General features: G+C 36.6%; 1 pseudogene; it reads left to right on the top strand.

Moving 5' to 3' along the window:
- Positions 1–12783: 12783 nt before the first annotated feature.
- The window catches only part of LOC101672551, a 34418-nt pseudogene continuing 22786 nt past the window's right edge, over positions 12784–24415 (top strand).

Below are 24415 nucleotides of genomic sequence, written 5' to 3'. Positions count from 1 at the left end.
GTAGTAAAATTGCGGGGTCATAGGGAAGCTCTATTTTTAATTTTTTAAGGAATGTCCACACTGTTTTTCCAAAGTGGCTGAACCAACTTAGATTCTCACCAACAGTGTAAGAGGGTTCCCCTTTCTCCACATCCTCTCCAACACTTATTGTTTCCTGTCCTGTTGATTTTGGCCATTCTAACTGGTGTAAGGTGGTATCTCAATGTGCTTTGATTTAAATTTCCCTGATGACTGGTGATGATGAACACTTTTTCATGTGTTCGTCTTACTTGTACTACCACAGGAAATGGCTTGGTCTCCCACTTCTTAGAGAAACACAGCTCACTAGCTAAGAACCCTCTTACTTCCTCTTTTAACCCTCAAAATTTCTACTTGAAATTCTCAGATGATCTCAAAACAAGAGTTTCCCTTTCATTATCCAGTGCTAATCTTACAATATATTCTTTATTCTACTACCTCTCTACAATTTTTAACTCTCTGGTATAAATAAATTCTTAAAAATGAAAATCCACTCTCTCCCCTTTATTCTCCTCCAGTGGTCAAATCCCATTTCTTCCCAAATAGCATCCTTAAGAGAATAGGCCAAAGAACCACTATGTGATTTCCAGCCTGCTTGCCCATTCACTAAAGAATAGGTCCTGCCTCTACCACAACACTACTCCTGCTACTCCTGCTTTGATCTCCAGAGAATGTCAAATTTCTAAGACTTTTGAATAGTCTTGGGCATCATCATACTTAAATTTTCTTCCACATTTGACCCTTGATTTGTCCTGAACCCCAACCCCTTCCAATAAAATTTCTGTTATTTTCACTATAATTTTTCTTCTTGTTTTCCTTTCCTTTTAAAAAGTAAACTATTCTGATTTCTTTCTGACATTAGGTCTTTAGGTCTACATTCCCCTAGGATTAAGTTCTCATCAAGCTTTTCTTTTCACTTTTTTCTGTTTTCTCTTATTATGGCATGAAGTCTAAATTCTTTACTTTTTTAATTGAAGTGTACTTGACACACAATGTTACTTAGGTTCAGGTGTACATCAAAGAGGTTTCACGGCTCTATACATTATGCTGTACTCACAAGTATAGCTACCATCTGTCACTGTACAATGCTACAACATTATAATATCATTGACTATATTCCCTATGCTGTACCTTTCATCCCCAAGACTTATTCATTCCATAACTGGAAGCCTGTACCTCCTACTCTCCTCTGCCCATTTTGCCTATCCCTCCAGCTACTCTCATTTGGCAACCATCAGTTTGTTCTCTGTATTAATGGGTCTGTTTCTGATTTTTTAATTTGCTTTGTCTTTTTTTAATCTTTTATTTATTTATTCATTAGAGAGAGAGAGTCTGCACAGGTATAAGCAAGGCAGGGAGAGCAGAAGGAGAAGCAGACTCCCCATTGAGCAGGGACCCCAATACGGGGCTCCATCCCAGGACCCCAAGATCATGACCTGAGTTAAAGGCAGACACTTAACTAACTGAGCTACCTAGGTGTCCCTGCTTTGTCTTTTAGAATTCACATATAAGTGAAATCATATAATACTTGTTTTTCTTTGATTTATTTTACTTAGCATAATGTCCTCTTAAGTTTATCAGTGTTGTCACAAATGAAAATATCTAATTTCTTTTTTATGGGTGAGTAGTATTCCATTGTGTGTGTGTGTGTGTGTGTGTGTGTGTGTGTAGAATAAAGAAGATGTGGTGTATATATCTTCTTTATTCATTCATCTATGGATGGACACTTCGGTTGCTTCCATATTTTGACTATTGTAAACAATGCTGTGGTAAACATAGGGATGCATACATATTTTCAAATGAGTGTTTTCATTCTCTTTGGGTAAATACCAGCGGTGATCCTTTATTTTAAAAACCTTGTTGCTTACCTTTTAGCTTCCTGACTCAATCATCTTCCTCTGCATCAAGCCAATGGCTAAGATGATGATGTGAAGTGAAGTGAAGGAGGAAGAAGATTTAACCTGAGGAATAGCATATTTCAAGGTACAGAGGTTCTTCTTTTCTTTTGTGGATGTTGTCATGAAGAATGTGAATTTTGGAAACACTGAATATATTCGTTAAGTAAAGATAGAGGGAAGTTGTTGCTTCTGTATCCCAAAGTATGAAAGGAACATATGGTCATCAGATGTAACAAGGAGGACTCCAGGTTCTTACTGTTTTCAACTTTTGAACCTGTCTTTTGTCCCAAACCATCAGGTCCCTTTTGCGTATTACCCACTCCCAGAATACACCCACACCACTTCCAAGACCATGTTTTTAGACTCATAGCTGTATCTTCTTTTTTTTTTTTTTTTTCAGTCTAATCATTTGAAATAGAACTCCAATTTACAAAAGTTGTGAAGTATTTGGGGGTAATAATAGTGTCTGTTATTATTTGTCTATTCAGCTTTCTCAAACTTGAAGAAAATAAGCAATTTTATAAAAATATGTATTATCTTTACCAGCTACTGCTTGACTTTCCTCTTTAGTCATTCTGGAGCTCCAGACCCAGTTCAAGCTCCTTTCCTGCTGGGCCTGTGTGTATCCCCAGCTTTGGTCTCACATGCTGTAGACCATGTGCCCAGTTCCACTATTCCCTTTGCCAGATGTAGCCAGTTTTACAAATGAAATTATATACTTGAACCATATGAGTTTGGCTTGGTGATTGGCCCTGTGCATAGTCTACAATTTGGGTCAGACTTATGAACAGTTTGGTGAATTTGGCATCATCTTTGAGGAAGTGCGGATTGTCTTAAAACTCCAGAGAGAAAGCTTTAGGATCTCAGACATTCCATCTTTTGTGGGCTTCCAGAAAAGGCCACCCTCTGCTGGCATGGGAAAAAGGGCTTATTTTCAAACTATTCAAGTCATGTTGTGACTAGAAGTTGAAGTCTGGTGCAAAACTATGAAAACTTAAAAGATAATTTGCACAGATCTTGGAATAAGCAGCTTCACTCTACTGTACAGTGACTCTGGGATGTAGCAAGATACTTCTAGTACCACCGAACCATAATTTTATGAGAGAGTTTACTTAAGTTATTTGTATTCCTTAGAATAAATGTTATTTCTCAAATGTGAGAAAAGGGGCACCTGGGTGGCTCAGTGGTTTAAGCCTCTGCCTTCAGTTCAGTTCATGATCTCAGGGTCCTGGGATCAAGCCCGCATCGGGCTCTCTGCTCAGTGGGGAGCCTGCTTCCCCCACTCTCTCTGCCTGCCTCTGCCTACTTGTGATCTCTCTCTCTCTCTCTCTGTCAAATAAATAAATAAATAATCTAATAATAAAATAAAATAAAAAGTGAGAAAAAATAAGTCCAAGTTAGTTAGTTGAGGGAAGACAATGACCTGGTCCCTTTTATCAGTTGAAAGAGATTTGTAGGTTCCAAGGTATGTGATACCTCTGTGCTGCTGCTTCTTGTTGGCTTCGGGAGGAATGAGACTTCCATTAGGATCTGAGTGCTAAGGCCTGAGAATTTTTTCCATCCCAGATTTTTAAAGAATCATAAAGCAGCTTGAAAGAAAGCCTCACTCACTTACCCTGAACCCTCCACTGAAAAATAAATAATTGAAACCATAACTGAGCATGATTAATGAAGATACATTATAATAATTTATAATACTGTTTTTGGAGGGCTGTTTTTCCTCCATTTTTTCTCATCTGTCTCCTATATTACCTCTACTACTACTCTGGAGACTAGGCAAAATGCAGATGTTAAGAACATAAAGATATCAAAAAGTTAGTTTTGGCTGAGTTAGCAGTGACCACATTACAGATCTCAGATTTTCCCTCCTTTCATGTGGCTTTTGGTAGGTTGGACAATAAATTTACTGCTATGAAGTTACTTCATATATGACCTAAACATGCTGCACTGGATAAAAGGGAGTAACTGTGGATAGGTCTGCAGGGAACTTCAAGATCAGACTCAAGTATGATGGAGGGAACTTCAAATTTAGATGATATTTTTCAAATCAGACAAATGCTTTGCTAAAGACATTAGTAAAATTCTTAAAACTAATAAGAGAAAGCCATCCTTGTGCCTAATTAGCACATACATTTTCATACAGAAGTCTTATAAAGCAATTATATTTCATTAATGCTGGTTCTCTTCACCTGACTATATCTCTACATCTTGGTTGTGATACTGCCTTTTTAACATTAAAGAACCTTCTAACTGCATAACCTACTCCTTGTACTTATAAAGCCTAAAGCCTTAGTGTTTCAAAGTATTTAATTTCATACAGATGATCTAAATTCATCCTAAAACTGTGCTAAAATGGTGTTTCTTATTTAAAATGTTAAATTTCTTGTCTAACAAACAAGAGCTTTTGTAGTTTTATCTCAAAAGAGTGTATTTAGGGGCACTTGGGTGGCTCAGTGGGTTAAAGCCTGACCTCAGCTCAGGTCATAATCCCAGGGTCCTGGGATGGAGCCCCGCATCAGTCTCTCTGCTCAGTAGGGAGCCTGTTTCCTCCTCTCTCTCTCTGCCTGCCTCTCTACTTGTGATCTCTGTCAAATAAATAAATAAAACCTCTTTTAAAAAAAAAGAGAGAGAGTGTGTTTAGAGCAATGACTCTCAACCTTGGCTTCACATTAGAATCACCTGAGGAGCTTTAAAATATTTTGATGCCCAGGCTGTAGCCCAGACGACTTAAATCAGAATTTTAGGACATGGTACCTGTACTTTCCCTAGATGATTTCAATGTGTAGAAATCATCCTTAGATGATTTTAAGGTTGAGGCTACTGATTAGAAAGGTAGAACACTGTGATGAAAAGAAATCAGCCAGTTCCTTGGTTGGCATTCCATTTCCAGCACTAAATTAATTCATTTGAAAATATTTAAATATCTAGGGGCACCTGGGTGGCTCAGTGGGTTAAGCCTCTGCCTTCAACTCAGGTCATGATCTCGGGGTCCTGGAATTGAGCCCCACATCGCGTTCTCTGCTCAGCAGGGAGCCTGCTTCCCCCTCTCTCTGCCTGCCTCTCTGCCTACTTGTGATCTCTGTCTGTCAAATAATAAATAAAATCTTTAAAAAAAATTTTTGAATATCTAGTGAAAAACCAAAATGCCTAATATACACTGGCACATTCAATATATGGGTGGAATTATTATAGGAATGATAATATCTATTAATAAAAATATTTTATGAGCGGCCTTATACACATGTAGAAAACAGATGTGTTCGTTTAATAAGATTGTGTTTTAAGTGCCTTGCTATGCTTCACAGTTAAATTATATATGCTGCATTCATAAGGATGATAAAGTCAAATAGACATACCTCTCCCACCTTTGAGTACTTTTAACACCTTGTACTTCCCTTAAACTGACTACTTTAATTTTACTTTGGATTATATACAAATTATCTTTAGCAATGCAGGGGAAAATTTCTTCTTTGGTACATACTAAACTCTAAGCTTCTTGAAAACAAAAATGTTTTCTTACTCATGCTGGCATCCTCTTAGCATGGTGCATCACTCTCCATAATGTTAGCAGGTGACCTGTTTTCTGAAACCAAGGTTATAAATAGGTTGTGTTATATTAGTTTGGCAATACTTAGGAGGTGATTAAAGATAGGATATTGGATGAATTATAAATTGCACATCCATTTGGGTGTGTGTGTGTATTTGGAAAGAAAGATTTGCTATTAAAGGAAACTGTGTTTAGCTTAGATTGTTCCTTGGCTCATGGTCTCTTGCAGTAGGCATTTTCCTGAGGGTTGTCAGAAGACTGATCTTGTGGGTGGTCTGCCATACTGAATTTGGGAACTAAGATCTCAGATCCAAGGCCCTCATCCCCCATAATGCCAGCAGACGGTACAGTCCATCAACGCCTAATTACTTCCTAATAGTTTGAACCCACAATCTTTTTTGGTTTGGTACCAGAATCAACTTCAGAAGATGTTGAAGAAAGAATGTCTGGAATTGGAAGCCTAAATATGTAGACTTTCCTTTGGGAGGTGATTGATCAGAAGAACATTTGTTATCCACAGTACTTGCAAATGACAACTTTGAAGATGAAAGGCTTTCTGACTTCAATGCAACCATTGTTGTCCACTAAAATTTCTGCCCTGAGTGCTTTCTGCCTTACCAACTATTTTTAATAAGAATTTGAGATGGAAATCGGTTAATTAAAAAGATATAGTCGTTTTAACTATCAATTGGCTGTACATCTAACCACACTGCCTCAGACTGCACTTGTAGCTAATGCCTCCACAGAACTGAATCTATGACATGTTCTAAAGTAACTTGGAGAAAACCTAAAACAAGGGTAGGAATTGTTTCTGAAAATCGTCTTTTAAAACAGAGAAAATATTTTTTTAAAGAGTTATAAAATACAAGAACATCCATAGGTTTTGCTTTTCTCTAATAAATTTATAGTCATGCAGAACATGATATAAAAATACTAGAAACTATAAATGGCTAAATTATTTTATTCTGCTATTAAAGGGAAATCACTCTCAACAAATTTTACATCCTAATTAATACCACAAACCCCATAACACCCATAAAGGCAAAAGCTATGTAAATCTATTTAGGAGGCAGAAGCAGAAAAATAGTGATAGGTAGATGGCAACTTCCACCTTCTCTCAGTGCCCCTAAGGAAACATATTGGTTTCCTAAAGAGGGACTGACTAAATTTCTTCTAATATGTATTAATTATTTTATTAAAGTTCTACTTAACAGAGTAATATGACTGTGTATAAAATTGCACTGAAATATTTCATCATTGCCAGAGGTGATCTCGGTCCTAATCAGTATCTACCCTAAGTATATATGAGCATTTTCTAATAAAACTATTGGGCTGGCAGAAAGGGCTACTAAAGATGGCGAAAGTTCCCGCCACAAGACCTGAGCTCCGACAGGAGAACAAAGGCCCAAGCAGGAATCTGAGACCCCCGCCCTGGGCTCCTGTGGACCAATGGGATCCCAACGAGCAGGCGGGATATCCAAATAAGGGAAACTTGCCAAAAGACCCCTGAGCTTTCCCCAAGACGCCTTAAAAGCCCCCTCCTCCCTGCCTTGGGCGAGACTTCCGCCACTCTGCTTTCCAGAGTCGCGGAACCTCGTCGGAGGGTGCCCACCTCCTCCTGGCACAACTTTCCCTGCTCCCCATCTCCTAAGCCCTGAAACTTCGCTGGAGAGTGTTTTTAATAAATCTTGCCTTGCACCCACTTTGCCTGGTGTTGTGTTTATCTCGCTGGAAAAACTTTACAAAAACTAAGTTAATTTTGAAAGGAAAAAGGTGGATTTAATTCTGTTTCTTAAAGTTAATTTAGAGAATAAAAATCCTTTATGTCTGAAAAGTAATACTGATTGTCCTCAAATATTGTTAGTTTGGAGGTGTTACATGGAATAGGAGATACTGAAAAAGGAAGAAGGGAATCTGAAGTTTCCATACCACAAATATCAATCAATATTTAGAATTTGAATGTATCAAAATTCCAAAATAATCCTTCAATCAATATTTTCTGGTATATGTATCTCATATAAAGACAAGAGCCTGTTGAAAGAAGAAAAACTTAATGGTACTTTCTCCCATCCCCACCCAAATACCTCTGTGAAGACCTATCCGTTCTTCACAGTGGTAATCAGACATCTCTTATGTACAAAGACTTTTGCATTCACATAACAAATTTCTCCTGGTTTTCCCCACTATTAATCAACTACTCCTGATTTGCTGCTGTCAATCAAATATTGCATCATTAATCCATTTACAATTAAAGTGTGATACATTTTGTAGTAAAATTTTGTTAAATCCAAAAGATCCTGTTTATCCCTGTGTGATGGGAAAACACCTGCTATTTAGAGGATCATTCTAACTAAGACTAAGAACACCCCCACTTGATATTGTAATGCAAATATTTTTTGAAAACCATAGTTTGAAAAACAAAACCCAATTAATGCTGTAACTGAGGAGTCACAAAGCAAAATGCAAGCTAATGCAAGCCACATTTTTTTTCTAAAAGAGTTGGAAAATTCAATTAGAAGAATATTTTAAGTGGTGTTTTAAGCTGTTTTAAGATCAGCCTTGGGTCTTCCTCTAGACTTTATAATATATATTTTGTAAACTATTTCATCTTTTCACCCTCAACTTTCCTCACATTTGGCACTGATTTAGACTATTTAGAATGGAATGGTTTCCCTTTCTTTAAAAAGATCTTTCTCTTAGGGAAGTTCTACTGACCTCCCTTCCTAATTGGTAATAGATACTATGTAATTCTCAGTATTCTTCACCAAGAACTTTACTAGCATGATTATCTTTTTAGTATTAATCTTCCCTTTACTCTGCTTTGTGATCTAGCTTATGATGGGGCAGTGCCTGAGAGAGCCATAGCACCGGTTTCTACAATAAAAATTTTCTCTTATAGGGAAGTTTTCAAGTTCAACTTCTTACTGTTTTTATGAAGACAAAATATAGCTGACCCAAAGGTATTCTAATAGCACATCATGGGAAGACCAACTAGCCAAAAACATCATCTGATGTTCATTTGTTCCTTAGTTTAAGGAGAGAAAAGCAAATCACACCTTGTATGTAATGCCATAAATGTGCTTTCTTTGGTCGATTATGAAGAGTGGCACTGGATTTTAACACGTTGATCTTTGACTTTTGGGGGTGAGATTTTATAATTGTCTAATCATCTGATTTTCTTCCAGTGTAATCATTTAATTAAGGTATAAAAACATAATGAAGGCAACATGGAAAGTACTAATATTAATATATAACATTTATTGAATGTCAACATTACGCTAAGAATTATACAAAGCACAAAATCAAAGTGCCTGCTAGTTACCTTAGCATACATCTGCCAAATTTGTTAAGCAATTACAAAATTTCTTAAGACCTAGAAAGTGTCTTTATAACCAAAAAGATTTGGCTAATCCTTTCACCAAAATCTTTATCATTGATCTATTTTAATAGTAACTGCTTAGAAATACTACTTCCATTGTCTTAATACATGTGTCAGAGTGAACTGGAATAACTAAATCTTCCTGTCAAATTAACAAGGTAGTGAGTGGTGGGGGTGGATAAAAAACCCTCACAAAAATTAATTTTAGGGGCTTCTTCGTGGCTCAGTAAGTTGTCTGTCTTCATCTAGGTCATTATCCCAGGGTCCTGGAATCAAGTCCCACATCAAGCTCCCTGCTCAGTGGGGACCCTGCTTCTCTCTCTCCCATTCCCCCTGCTTGTACTCTCTCTCTCTGACAAATAAATAGATAAGTCTTAAAAAAAAAAAAACTAATTTTGATCTTAAAGGAGAGATTTTGTCTCATCCTAATAAAAGTCACTGTATGCTGATGATGAGGGAGCAGGAAGCTGGCTGAGGACAAAGCAAAAGCTGGCACCTTGCACCCCCTCTCCACCTGCTCCCTCCCCTTGGCTTGGAATGTGTGACATTCCTCAGGCACCCCTGACTGCCATAAGAGAGAAACAAATAGTTAACTTGCAGAGATCACAATCCTGCAAGACAGAGTCTCCCTTGGTTTACAAGTGTCCTAGAGATCTGCAGACAAAGATGTTACCTTATCTATAGCACAATTTCCAGAGGCAAATAACTCAGTTCCTCAAGCCCTAAATAAAGTTAAATTTCTTCTAAACCCAAATCTCACTAACAAAGACGCTTGATAGCAGAAATGTGAATGGCTCAATGTGAATGGCTCGGCCAAAAGAACACTGATCAAGCCGCAAGGCCTCCAGTACCCCGGCACCTTGTAGGCCCTCTTTAGCATATGAAAACCCCATTGATACCTTCCTTCCCCTCACCTTCCCCCAACCACAGGGTACATAACCTGCCATCCCTCACAACCCAGGGCAGCATCTCTTCCTGCCCAGGGGTTCTGTCCCCGTGCTTTAATAAATCACCATTTTGCACCAAAGATGTCTCAAGAATTCCTTCTTGGTCATCGGCTCCGGACCTCAGCCCACTGAACCTCACCTACATTCTAGAACTTCATCACTACCATATATTCCCTAGCTGAAACAGACTGTGAGCATTGTGCTGATTTTGAATTCTGTGGTGATTTCACTGGCCACATATTCACAAAAAGGGAAAGCCAATAGCTATTCTTACAAATAATTTATGAGCTTTTAAAGTACAGAAGTCCTATCTCCCTTTTTCCCTTTATGACTAAATTGATCCCCTCCCCCAAAAGAAAAAGAAGGGTGGGGTAGTGGAAGTGGGGAAAGAGACAGAGAAGTCAGTATGCATATGATACTTACTTTTCTTCACCATTCATTCTTCTTACTTCCCAACTTGACATCCACACTTACAGGGAAAACTCAAAAATCTCTTGTAACCTCCAATTACCGAATCAAAAGGCTTTTACATAGTCTTTACTTTCTTACTTTTACTTAGTCCTTGTTTTCAAGGAGAATATGAAACAGTTGACACTGTTGATACTGTTGAACAGCCTCTTTTACTAGTTTTTCTTTCCCAGGCTTTGTGACACTGCTTTCTCCTCAGGTCCCATTGTCATCTTCTTTTAACATCCTTTACTACGTCTTTGACTTTTTCCACCCTCTAAATGGAGGCATTTCTATGACTTCCATTATTGATATCTTAATTACTTTGTCTTCAGTGACTCCTTTTATTCTTGTATTCACCATATGAATTTAATTGTGAGGTCTAGTCCACACCTCTGTGATCTCTCTCTTGTCCCTCTGCTCCAACCACACTGGACTTTTTGGCATATCTTGTATTTGTCAACCCAGCTCTCACCCCAGAGGTTTTGTATTTGATGCTCTCTTTACTGGGACTGTTCTTCCCCCAAGTATCTGAAATCTCCTTCAGCTCTCTGCTGAAATGTTGCCTTATAGGTGAGGCTATCCTATATCATCCCATGAAAATACTAATTCCTACTCTCCACACTCACTTTCCTATCTTATGTTTCTCTATGCTATTCAACACTCCAGACATATACATTTTTTTGTTTGCTTATCAACTGTCTCCACATCCTGTAATATTTACATCATAAAGGCTGGTATTTTGTGTGTTTTGTTCACTGCTATATTCTCAGTGCTTAGAACGGTGCCTGACACACAATGGGCTTCAGTCAATATTTATTGCATGAATGAATGAGTTAGCAGACTTATAAGAAAGTCAAAACTCTTCATAGCTGATGCCATAGGGATGATGGCAGTGGGGCAACTTCGTGGGTCACATTTCAAAGTGTGGTATGAAGATTTGTGTGGAAGTGATTTATGAAGGCACTTCTCTAGAGATAGTCCTGGAGAAGACAGAAATAATTAGCAGGAGATAGCCCTGAAACTGACTCCAGTGCTTTTTCCTGGAAAGCCCCTTACTGGTGAGATAAATTAGTCAAACATCAGTTTTATAACAGTCTTGAGTTCAGCTGAATTAATTACTTTGTATAATCAACAATTTGAATTGTATTAATATGGCCAAACACCGTTTATTGAGAAAATCAGTGATGTATGGAAACCAAGTAAGATTGAAATTTCATGGTCTTGGCAGGTCATTTTTACCAAAAACCAAATGATATTCCACTAAAAATCACAAAGGTTCTTATTTTGAATTTTTACTATATTCATATTGGACCCTTCTAAGACCAGCATATGGTCTCCCCATTATTTTTTATGTCCATGGGCCCATAAATCCCATTAAACAAAAAAAAAGTCTTCATAAAAATATTCTGTCAAAAGGCTTTCTGTTAACAAAACTAAGTTTTTTTACACTCCTGAAAATTTGTCGTAAAATTCAGAACTCTCTGAAGTCTAGTTAATTCACAGAACATTAGCTTGCTTTCAAGAAAGCAAATATCAAAGTGAGTTCAAAGTAAAATGTTCGGGCACAAGAGTATATAGCCATGTCAGAAAAGGCTTTATTTTAAAATACTTCCTTTGAGGAACATTTGTCTAGACATGTCTTCTTGCCTCATGTGAAATTAATAGCTTAAAAAGAACTCTGTGAATGGTTCCAAATGCAAACTTTAAAATTGTTGAATAACTTAATAAGGATGCATTTCATTCCTGGTTTACCAAATACGGTTTTGACAATGCTTCCAACAGTCAAGATGGTTTCTAAAATGGAAAATGCCACATTATTTAATAATAATGGCACCCTAAAAGGAGGACTGTAAATGTTCTTTAAGAGATTACCTGCATAGACCATCTATTTGGTATTGAAAAAAAATAAGTTGATTAGAGTGTCCTTTGAGATCATTAAGGAAGTAGAAAAAGGTCTTCTAAATTGGAAAAAGTCCTAAGTCAAAGAGAAAGTCTGAGCCTCTCCTCTATTAGCAAACAGAACCATGCATCTATGCAAGAATTGGGTAAAATAGCATTGGTCTTTATGAAGTGGGCATCCACTTTGATGGAGAAAGTAGACTCTCTGAGATACTACACACAGTACTTGTGTCTCAGATACTCTTGCATATCCTGTCTTATTCAGTCCTCAAAAACAACCTTGTCAGATAGAGATAATTATGTGTATATTACTGATTAAAAAAAAAAAAAAAACTTACAAGTGATTCAGAGACTTGTGGCCAAACTGGAATATGAACCTAGGTCTTATGACTCCGTAGCCAGTATTCTTCCCCTAAATCACACTATCCCATGAGTCTATCCAGTTACCTGAGGCAGAAACGGTATTCACGATCTCTTGGTCAAAAAGTATCATGAGCACTGTCACAGATTTCAGTACTCCACCCACACTCCTTCAGAAACATCTCACAGAGATGTTTATATTCTCTCTGTCTATTCCAGATCTTATGGCTGTGTAACAAATTACCCCACAGTTAGGTGGCAGGAGACCAGCTACTTATTATGCTCATGGATTCTGCAATTCAAGAGTTTGAACCAAGCATGGCAAGGACAGAATGGCCTCTGCCGATGATGTCTGGGGCATCAGCCAGAGGGCTGAGGGATGGAATCATTGGAAATCCACCTTATTCACATGTCTGTGGTTGGTGCTGGCTACAGGTTTAGATCTTAGATGGAGCTGTCAACCAGACCTCTCCATGTGGCCTGGGCTTCCTTATTACATGGTACATCAGTTCTGAGGGCAAGACTAGCCCAAGAGGAGTCAGAATCAGCCGGGTATAACACCTTTTTAGAGCTAGCCTTGGAATCCATACAGTGTTAGTTCTGATGCATTTTGTTCATTGGAAGTGAGTCATTAGGGCAAGCACACATTTAAAAGAAGAAGAATTTGACTCTCTTTTGTGGGAAGAGTGTTGGAGACTTTGTGAAGATTTAAATATTTTAAATTACCACAGTGCTCTTCCACCTGGCTTTGGAGTGCTTTTGCTTGCAAGAGCCTGCCCTGTGACTCTCCCCTGGAAGACTGCCCTCAGGTTCGAGTCACTTTGTTCGCATGCCAGAAGGAACTGAAAGTTGACATGAGGAAACTCTATTTCACAGGGTGGAACATAACTCGCATTCTGATCCTGCAGATTCAAAAGAAGCTACCCTCCACAGAGCTTTGTTTAAAAACACACCCTTGTTTGGTTTCTTTTTTTTTTTTCCCCCTTAGTACATTTTTGTAAACAAATTTTCAACTCATGGTCCTTTCCCTGGGAACTCAACGTATGACAGGGATGACTAACATATCTGCAAAATGATCCTGACTTTGAAAGGCAAATTCTAATGGTTACCATTTTTGCTGTTCCTATCTGCCCCCAGCATGTAGTACATAGTCATTTATTCTAAAGAGTTTTGCCAAGATTTATTAATTCACTGATTCTGACCATCAGAAAATATTTGGAAATGCTTTATATTTTAAAATCTGAGCCTCTATTGATTGCTGAGAGGTTATCATTACTTTTATTAAACTTTCTTCTCTAGCTAATTTCTTAAAGACATATTCCCTTTGTAGTAGAGCTTTAGATTTCTCTGAGCAATTAATTGGACATTTTCCCAGTAATTGCTTTTGCATACAATATTTGTGCATTAAAGAAGAGAAAAAACGTGTTCAATAGAATTTCCTTTGAAAGGCAGTCGATATGACATTACATTGTAGATACCATCACTAAAGGCAGAGATGCAGTCATATGTAGTGAATAAATATTTGTGGAAGAAACAGCACAAAGAAGGGTGAGAGAGCAGAAGGAAAAGGGGGAGTGAAAGAGCAAGGAGAGAAAATGGAGGAGAGAGTGAGGAGAGACAAGAAGGAAAAGTGGTAGCAAAGAAAAGGCGGCAGTATATTTTTCAGTGATTTCTTCATGGTGATCTCAGATTTTTTCATGAAATCTACAAATCATAATGTGGTTTATGTGTTTGGGTTTCCTGCAGAAGCAGGAATAGAGAAAAATTTTGTGTTAAGTCTGTGCAAGATGCTGAATCTAATTGATGTTGGAATGAAAACCCAAGATCCACTAGATGTTTGTCAGATACTTGCAGAGGTCACTTGGAGGCCACTGGACATTCCAGGTTCTGAAACTGGGGGTTTGGCACACTCTGTAAGGGTCAGAGCAGTCCCAAGTGGCATCTGGGTTACATTTGTTTTTTTCCCAGTGAAAGGATAAGAGCAAAATGCCTTGTCATCACTGGGAACCATAGAGTAGCCTGGCATACTGGTAGACTTTTTAATCTACTTTATGAAGGTGGTTCAGTATGGATGTCTCTCAGGATTGTTGCCTTCAAATTTTTAATTTAATGAAAACCTATGGCAACTCACAATTTCTACTTAAACTAGCACTTGTGATGACTGAGAAGTTTTCCCAAACTAAATTTTCTAGAATCTTCATTATTAAGTGGCAGTTTTTATAGAATAGATTGAGAATATTCCCTATTTTGGGTGCTTTCAGAAGTATCTAGAAGGCAGGTTAGATCATGTTGCTTTGCACATTTTTAATGAAATCTAAGTTTTACTTGCCAGTGACTCCAAAACAAACCCCTGAACTACCAATACTTCATATTTCCAACAGCAATGTAGAAGCAGTGTGGAATTAGAAGTGAAATTCAGAGACATTTCATTTTGGTGATATCAGGTCTACCAGTCAGAGTTCCAAAGGAAACAAATGACATGGTCAAAGGGGTTGAATTGAATAAATTAAATAAATTTTGGGAAAGATTATTTGCAGAGGTGTAAGCAGGGCCAGGGCAACCAGAAAGGTGTGATTGAAATACATGGGGACTATTAACAACAAGAAACCATGTCACTATGAGGCCTAAAGAGTCAACAACAGACAGCAGTTCTACCAACAGAGGCTGATGAGAACTGAAACTGTGGGAAAAGGCTACCTGAGAGAAACTGTGGCCTTAGGGGCTCAACAACTACCAGAACTATAGTACAATACGGAGAGTACAAGAGGAATGAATATCCTCTTGTTGAATGAATATGCATATCCTCTTGTTGAATGAGTATCCCAACTTTTCTCCAGTCTTAACACTGGTGCTGCTCATTGGCAAAACCTGAAAGAAAGCCAGAGAATAAAGGATCGTGGTTAACTACTCCATAGAGGTCAACATCCCAAGTACAAAATAAGGCAGAAGAGCTGAGAAATTAGGGTAGGGAGACATTTGCTGGAAAATGGAAAATAACCAACATATCCAGTTTCAAATATCATTAGAATTGCCTGTGTTGCTTTTTTCCAATACAGGAGGAAACTCTCATTTCTTTTAAAGTTACCAACTACTTTTAACCCACCTGAACTTTGCCAGGTTGAAATAAACATGAAACTACAGAACAAAATTGGAGAGAAATATATTGTTAGGGGGAAAAATCCGAAAATAACTTACAGACTTTGAAGCTCCTAACTGACTTGAAGCTTTAGAAGTGGAAATAACATGCAAACAGAAATTGAATGCAGGGTAAAGTTCTAACTCTATCTAGAACCCAAAACCTAAGCCTCCAGTCAGATTTGGGAGGGTCCTCAGAATACATCATCCATCTCCCTTGTTCTCCATGAGACAGAGTGATCTGAGTATGTCACACAACTAGAGCTATTGAATTTTAACAGCTCTTGTGTCAAGCTTAGTAAAGGAATACTCTCACCTCAAAATGCAGACATGGATAAGTTTAAAATTCCTACATGAAGTACTTCGGGCACCTTATACAATAAAATACTGAGATATGTTATTTTAAGAAAATGGACACATTTTTGTTATCAGAAGAATCTCGTTTTTTGGGTTTTTTTGTGTTTTTTTTTTTCAGAAGAATGGTTACATTAGGGGAGAGTTATAAACATTTTTCTCTTTTTTTTAGCATAATATTTTTAAATTTACTGCTGGTTTCCAAACTTCTTTCTTTTTTGAAAGCCCAAAAACAATCACCCTACCACCTCACTCCCATGTAGTTAAATTATATTGATCATTACTAGAGTGACTATATAAATTTATCTCCTAAGCCAGGACATGCTTGAAAGTAAGAGAGGTTGCTAATATTATTAAGATTCTATAATTTTTGAGATTTTTGTTGACTGAAAAATAAATTTTATACAATTGGTAGAACTACAAAGTGGTTCTAGTCCCAAACTATTTCCAAAATCAAAGTTCTAGTTTCAAAAGGTGAAAATAATATATCCATGCATGTTAAAGCAAAAATTTTTTAGAAACTTTCTATTGTTTGTCAAACATCAAAAATTACATCAACAGAATAATTATACTCAATTCAGTCAATATACTGTTTCTCTATTATTGTGTCTCTGACTTTTTTTGAAGAGTTTGTTTTAATATGGCCTTAATTTTTTTAAGAAAAAAAAAAGCTCTTTTATAAAATTGTTTGGTCATATCTTCAAAACTACATTGAATTTGAAATTGTTAAACTCATAAATTGACATTTGTCTGTGTAAGAAGCTTACTTAAATGCCAGTATTAATAATAATGCTTCAATAAGAAATTAGAAATCTAAAATGCTAAACCAGAAGTGATGCTGGAACTAAAGGTATAAACTAAGACTTACAGACACCCTGTATTTGCTGGAAGGTATAATTCATCGAACTTAAGATTATCAAAATGACAAATACACAGATATTCCTTGCTCTTTTGACCATATCTACACATTAAATCCATGTGCAAATGGGAGTCCTTTTATTGTTATTATAATGATGATCATTAATATTTGATCAGATATGTTTGAAAAAAATAGAACAGCTCTAAATAGTATGTCATCAGGGAAATACACACTAAAATGATGATGAGATACCAATACATGCCTATTAGAATGGCCAAAATCTGAAACACTGACAAAACTAAATACTAGCGAGGATGTGGAGCAACAGGAACTCTCATACTTTGCTGGTGGGAATGTAAAATGGTATAGCCATTTTCAAAAACAGTTTGGTGGGGGGTTTTTTGTTGTTTTTTTTGTTTTTTACAAAATTTAAAAATCCTTACTATACAATGCAGCAAATGTACTTCTTAGTATTTACCTAAAGGAACTGAAAACTTATATCCACACGAAAACCTACACACAGATGTTTATAGCAGTTTTGTTCATAATTATGAAAGCTTGGAAACAAATAAGATGCTTTTTAGTGGAGGAATGGGTAAACTGTAGTACATCCAGACAAAGAAATATTATTTAGCATTAAAAATAAATGAGCTATCAATCCATGGAAAGACAAAAGGAAACCTTAAATGCACATTACTAAGTGAAATAAACCAATCTGAAAAGGCTATATACTAAATTACATTCTGGAAAAGGCTAAACTATTGAGATAGTAAAAAGATCACTGGTTGCCAGAGCACAGAGGATTTTTGGAGCAGTGAAAATACTCTGTACAATATTATAATGATGCATATATTTCATTATACATTTGTTTAAATCCATAGAATGTACAACATCAAGAGTGAATCCTAATTATGGACTTAAGGTGATTATGAGATGTCTATGTAGAGTCATTCTTGGGGAAAGAAAAGTGCCGTTCTGATGAGTGATAATGGGGAAGCCTATGCATGTGTGTGAGCAGCAAGTATATGAGAAATCTCAGTACCTCCCTTTGAATTGTTGCAAACCTAAAACTGTTCTAAAAAAATTAAGTCTTTTGGGCTCCTGAGTGGCTCAGTCAGTTGAGTGACTGCCTTCAGCTCAGGTCATGATCTTGGAATCCTAGGATCCTATGCCATATTGGGCTCCCTGCTCAGCAGGGAGTCTGCTTCTCCCTCTGACCCTTCCCCCTCTCATGCTCTCTCTCTCATTCTTTCTCCTTCAAATAAATAAATAAAATTTAAAAAAAAAAAAACTTTCATGGAGCTTGAGTATATATTCCCTGCTGAATTCGGTGTCTGAAGGCTCTGTATTCCTAGTCAATAGAACTCTTTGACCTTATATAATTAGGAACTCAGGGGTCAATCACTAACCAGACTGCCACAGACTAATGTACTCTACATTTCTGGTATCTTGTTCAATAATAATTAAAGATTGTATTTGTCCATATCAGTATTTTCAGAATATAAAATTTCTCAGGTAATCAAAGAAAGAGGTAAGCTGAAAATCAATTAGATATGAAACATGAAAAGTTGGATAGGGAAGATTTGATTTCTGTTGATCTCATGGCTTCTTTAAGCTTTGCCAGTATATAAACGTACCCTCACATGGCTCCCACTACAATAGGAATATTCTCTACAGATGTTTTAGATTTTCTAAGAGCAAGAAAGAGAAAGACATTGCAAGGAAGAGAAAGATGTTAAAAAGTGGAGATGAGAAGGTTTCAAAGATGAAGTAGTCTACCTTCTAAATTTTTCTCAAGGACTCATTGTTGAGCTCTGATGTTATGAACTGCTCACCGTAGTATTAATCCAAACTGGGAAAATAAACCCTCCAGAGACTGACTTGACCTATTTTAGGTGTATTGTTTCAACTTCACATTTTCATACTCTGAGTTTCTGGTGTAGTTGTTTCTGTAGGGAAGCCCATAAGAGATTTTAGCATCTGAACTTTTAGCATCAAAGTTCATATAAATACCTTTTTATGTAAAACAAACAAACAAACAAACAAAAACAAACAGACAAAAAAAACTCATATAAATGGTTACATGCTCCAAGATGGAATTCTTAGTATTTCTAAAATATTCTCCTTTAATGATATGATAGTTATGATAGTTATCTTTTTTTTTTTTTTAAGAGGTGGAGAGGCGCAGAGGGAGAGGGGAAAGAGAGAATCCCAAGCAAACTCCACACCCAGCTCAGAGCCTGACATAGGGCTCGGTCTCACAACCCTGAGATCTTGACCTGAGCTGAAATCAAGAGTCAAATGATTAACTGACTGATCCACCCAGGCGCCCCTATAATATTCATCTTTTACTGAGGTACAAATGAGGAAAAATCATTCTCATTGCCTTACCTGTTCCCATTCTCCTAAGTAGTTGTTTTTCTGCTGAAATGAATGGAATTCTACAAATTCCCGAGTCTTTCAAAATAATACATTTGTTTTTTTTTTAAGTCAACTAGCCAACACATAGTACATCATTAGTTTTTGATGGAGTGTTCAGTGATTAATTAGTTGCATATAACCCCCATTTATATGACAGACACATCCTTTCCTTAAACTGACCAAGCATTTTCATTTACTCAATGGGAAAATATAAATATAAGTGTGTAGGGAAATATTACTTGCTTCCAGATTAGGAACATTAGGAATTGCTCAAAACAATTTTAGATCCTCTTGAATTGATTTTATTGTCCTTTCATCTGCCTCACACTTTAGTGGAAATATTTTCTCTAAGAGCCTTACTGACTATGCTGATTCCTCCGAAAAAGCTTTTTCCAAATATCTTTTCATTATTGATTTCTAATTTAATTTTCTTATTGTTGGAGACTATGCTTGGTTTGATCTCAGTCTTTTAAAATTTGTTGAGACTTGTTTTATGGCCCAGAATATGGGCCATAAGAACATAAAATTATTCTTCTTCTATAGAATGTCTAAGTATGAAATAGGTCAATATGGTTGATAGTGTTGTTCACATCTTTATAATCTCACTCATTTCATGTATGTATGTTTGAGTAATTGTTGAGAAAAGAGAGTTGAAACCTGCAACTAACACTGTAGATTTGTCTAATTTCTACTTTCAGGTTTGTCATTTTTTTACTTCATGAATTTTGAAGCTCTGTTATGCGGGATATTCACATTTAGAATTACTACCTTTCCTGGCCCATTTTTAATTGACCTATTTATCATTGTGAAAGATATCTCTTATCTCTGATAACATACATTATTAGAAATTTATATTGTCTAATGTTAAAATAGTCATTCCAGCTTTCTTTCTACTAGTTGCTCATGGCATCTATATATCCATCATCTTACTTTAAATTTCTCTGTGACCTTATGTTAGAAGTGGTTTACTTATAGACAGACGTGGCAGAATCTTGCTCTTTTATCCATAATGACAACCACTGCCCTTTACTTGGAGTAGTTAGGCCATATCATGGCAAGTTTGGGGCCCTTATTTTTTAAAATATTTTTTTAGCTCACTTTCCCCCTCCTTTCATAACACATTCTTCAATTATGATAGACCCTTTACGTTATTCCTCAAGACACTGAGGCTCTATTTATCTTATATTTATATATATTTTTATATTTATATTTTTAGTCTTTTTCTCTGTTAGGTATTTTTAATTTTTGTTTATTTCATCATGAATAAAAATAAACACTTTTTTAAATGGTTAAGGATTTTTTATTATAGAGTCTCTGTTTGTATTCTTTATTATTTAATTAAATTGCTTGTCTTTCCTTGTACATTTAAGAAATTAGTCCATTCATTTACATTGAAAATATTTATATTCATTCCTTATTTATTTCACTTGTAGAATATGTATGTATATATCCATACAGAAGTTACAAATTTTTTAACATATGTATTCAAATTGATTATTTTCCTTTATGAATTTTTTGTTTTGCATTCTACCTAGAAAGGCCTATTTCATTTATAAGAAATAAAACAGTCTCATTTACTTTCTCAGATTTGGGTTTTTTTTTTTTTAATTTTGAAGCTTAAAATTTTGATTTATCTGGTGAAAGACCCCTCCCCTAGAAGATAGATAGGATAACTAACTGCTTGTTTCCTTTTCTGTGAACCGCTGGCTTTTAGGCGTAAATTAGGTTATTAATTGCTCTTTTGCCCTTCTGTAACTGCTTGGCTTATAGAAATAATAGAAGACGCCATGATGGCATTCCTACCTTCCCCCTTCTTGTTCCCCCTCCCTGCCTCTCTCCTCCCGCGCGCGGGCCCTCAGAACCAATCAGCTTGTTCCCCCTTCCCGCCTCTCTCTTCACGCGCGCGCGGGTCCCCAAAGCCAATCAGCAAACTCCACTAAGGCCTTTTTCAAAAGTTCTAACTGTCAACCAATCAGTTGCGCCCCACCCAAAACTTGTTTGTACCTGTCTATAAAAACCCGGCACCACCCCAGCCGGGTGTGCTCAGCTAGCAGGAGCTGCTGACCACCCGCAGGCGCGCGCTGACCATCCGCAGGCGCCTGCGTGACAATAAAGAATCTCTTGCTGATTGCATCCAGTGGCAGTGTTGGATTCTTGGGTAAGGGGATCCGCGGGTCTTTCACTGGAATTTAGATTTGAAAAGTGAAGTAGCAAGACTTTTTCCTATATACATAGTGCTTACTGGATTTCTAATATTGCTTACTAGATAATCCATCTTTCTACCCACTGATCACACTTATCACCTGAATCAGGATTAGGTTCACCTGTGAGTTAGATACTAAAAATAAAAGTGACATACACAAGAAAAAGTGTTCTTGTACTTTACAGTGGAGGCCGATAGCTTGGTGTTTATATAGTAGCTCTACTCCATTAAATCCTCAGAGGCACATGCTATCTCATTGACCTCTAAAATATGGGGCTTTAGGGTCCAAATCAAATGTGAGTCTAAATGTGGTGCTGTTTGGTTCACATCGGTTTCATTTGTATGCTGAGCAACAGGATGAAGGATATGATGAAGAAGAAAACAAGGAAAAGCTGTAGAAATAAATTATTTTTAAGTCAGTTTCCCAAAAGCTGTTAGATAACACTTCAGCTTAAATATTGTTGGCCAAAAATTATTCTTAGCTACACATATTGCAAAAGATGCTGGAAAAAGTATTCTTCATTTTGAGCATGGATTTGCCCACCTAAAAATGATAGAACTATGGGAAAAGTCAACAAAAGACTATTAGGGACAAACTGGTAGTCTCTGCCAAACTCCCCATTATGGTTCCATCAGTCCCAATAGATCCTTCATATCTAGATTCTTGCATTTTACTGCCCTCACTATGAGTTTTCCCTGTGCCAGTGCTATTCTGTTCTAATTAACACACACTTACTGCCTTTGTATCAGTTAAGAGTAGGCCCTCTCCCCCCTCCAACCAATTTTTTGGATTTGTATTGAACAATCCATAGTAATGTGAAATTTTTATATACAGATTTTTTATTTTAAAAATATTCAGTGCTTTGAAGGAAAATACCTTAATAAATTTCCTAAGAGTTACCCAAGTCACTGCTAAACATCAGAAAAGAAGGTTACCACTGCTTAACAAGAAGATTGTGGACTTTGGAAGGGAAAATTCAATCTGAGAGGGACTGAATAGAAAGGATTTACATTGATGGGATGTAAATCCTTCTTTTGCATGCTGTTCTACTGATTTTAGTTTAAGTCTGCTGAATATACTAATTCTTCAAGAGACAGATTTCAGTTGTGAAAACTAAAGAGGAGCTGAGTATCAAAGTGAGATCAGTGTGCTGTAGGAAAAAAACAAAAACAAAAACAAAAAACAAAAAACCTGCTCAAAGATATAGAGACCCAAAACAAAAACTTCATGGGATATAGATCCCAGAAATTTACAGAAATCTTAGGAAAGGTTTATGACTTTAGATTATGCAATTAACGGGTTGAGGCAATCCTAAAAATATCTCACAGGTTGAGGAAACTCCAACTGATATCTGGGTTTTGAATCATTTTGTCAAATCCCCCCACCCCATGTACTAAATACAATAAAATCCTGAGTCATTTAGTAGTATTTTACTCAGCAGCTATTAAATTTATAATTTATGTCTTAACACCTTCTCAATATCTAGACCTTTCTTAAACAAGACTCATATTTTTACTAATTGAAGAAGAAAACTTAAGCATTTTAATTTTCTTTTTTAAAGATTTATTTATTTTAGAGAAAGCAAAAGCCTACATGAGAGTGGGAGAAGGGACAGAGACTCCATATAAGGACGGAGCCCAACATGGAGCTCAGTCTCATGACCTGAACCAAAATGAAGAATGGGATGCTTAACCAACTGAGCCACCTAGACACCCAATGAAGCATTTTAATTTTCTTCTTACAGAAGAAATTTATTACTGAGTATTTTCCCTCTATAGTTGCAATTTTGAAAGGCATATTTCCATTATATTTTTGTAATGTTTAAATATAGAAGAACTATTGACTTTTAGATCAATTTTACAAATAAAAACTTTTCCTCAATTACAGTTATTAGCTAAATTTTGCCACAGAACAACAAATGGGTTCAAGAATTTCAACTGTATATGATTTGTGAGATACTATTGCAAAGTTAATGGGGCAGGTCTGTATAGGTAGCCAGTTGGGAGTTCTAATGTCCACTTAATGAAATCCAAATTCATTCCAAGTCCTGATGGCAGTTTCTCACTTAAATATCAATGAAGAAAATTCTGAATCTCTTAGCTGGCTGGAATTCACAGCATAGCCAGCAGTGATTCCAAATTTCTTAGTTATTTAGTACCTCTTTTGTTAGCCAGATCTGGGAATATTGGCCCACAAGAATTATGAAAACATAGGAACTCACATTGTGCTTCTCTGTGTCTTTAGACACACAGGGTTTCCTGCCATATACCTACCCGTGCCTCCGCTCTATGCCCCACATCCTCACCATAAGATGAGAACTACCCCATGTAAGAGTGAAAATTAGAACCAATTGCCAACCATATGATATCTGAATTTGGGTGATTCTGGGTTAGCTAATGACAGTTTTCTTTGCTGCAATTGGAGCCATTATCTGATTAAATTTATAGTAATTATAAGTTGTCTGTCTTCTTGGAGAATTTACCCCTTGCTTACTTTGTCTCTTGACACTGATGTTTTGTTTTGTTTTTCTTGTCTAGCATAACTTGTGATTTTTGTTGTTGAAAGCTAGATATGATGCATTTCATGTGATATAAACTGAGGTAAATATGTCATTAGTGTGAGGTTTTATACTAATCTGGTTGGGAATTGGGTTGTGTCTAATTTTTGTTCTAGGTGTAGATGCTAGAGCCTTGGATTTCCTCTAGTGTCCTTGCTTTTGTTTCTCCTGTTATCTTTGCATTTCCCTAAGAATCCCTTTTATAGATGGAGTTTGCTATTTGTAGCTCTTTCATCTATAATCCACTGTTAGCATACTGGAGACCTGTCACTGTAGCAATAATCTGGGGGTAAAGTTCTATAATATTGTGATTAAATCTGGCTTTTTGTAGGTTTATATCCCTGGGTTGTGACCTTCACAAGTGTTGCTTGATTTTCTTCCCCTCTT

This window comes from Mustela putorius, unplaced genomic scaffold (genome assembly GCF_011764305.1).
Source record: "Mustela putorius furo isolate JIRA1106 unplaced genomic scaffold, ASM1176430v1.1 tig00000407_pilon_pilon_pilon, whole genome shotgun sequence".
Classification (NCBI taxonomy): domain Eukaryota; kingdom Metazoa; phylum Chordata; class Mammalia; order Carnivora; family Mustelidae; genus Mustela; species Mustela putorius.
The sequence above is the reverse complement of the archived record's forward strand: the minus strand, read 5'-3'. Positions and strand labels throughout refer to the sequence as shown.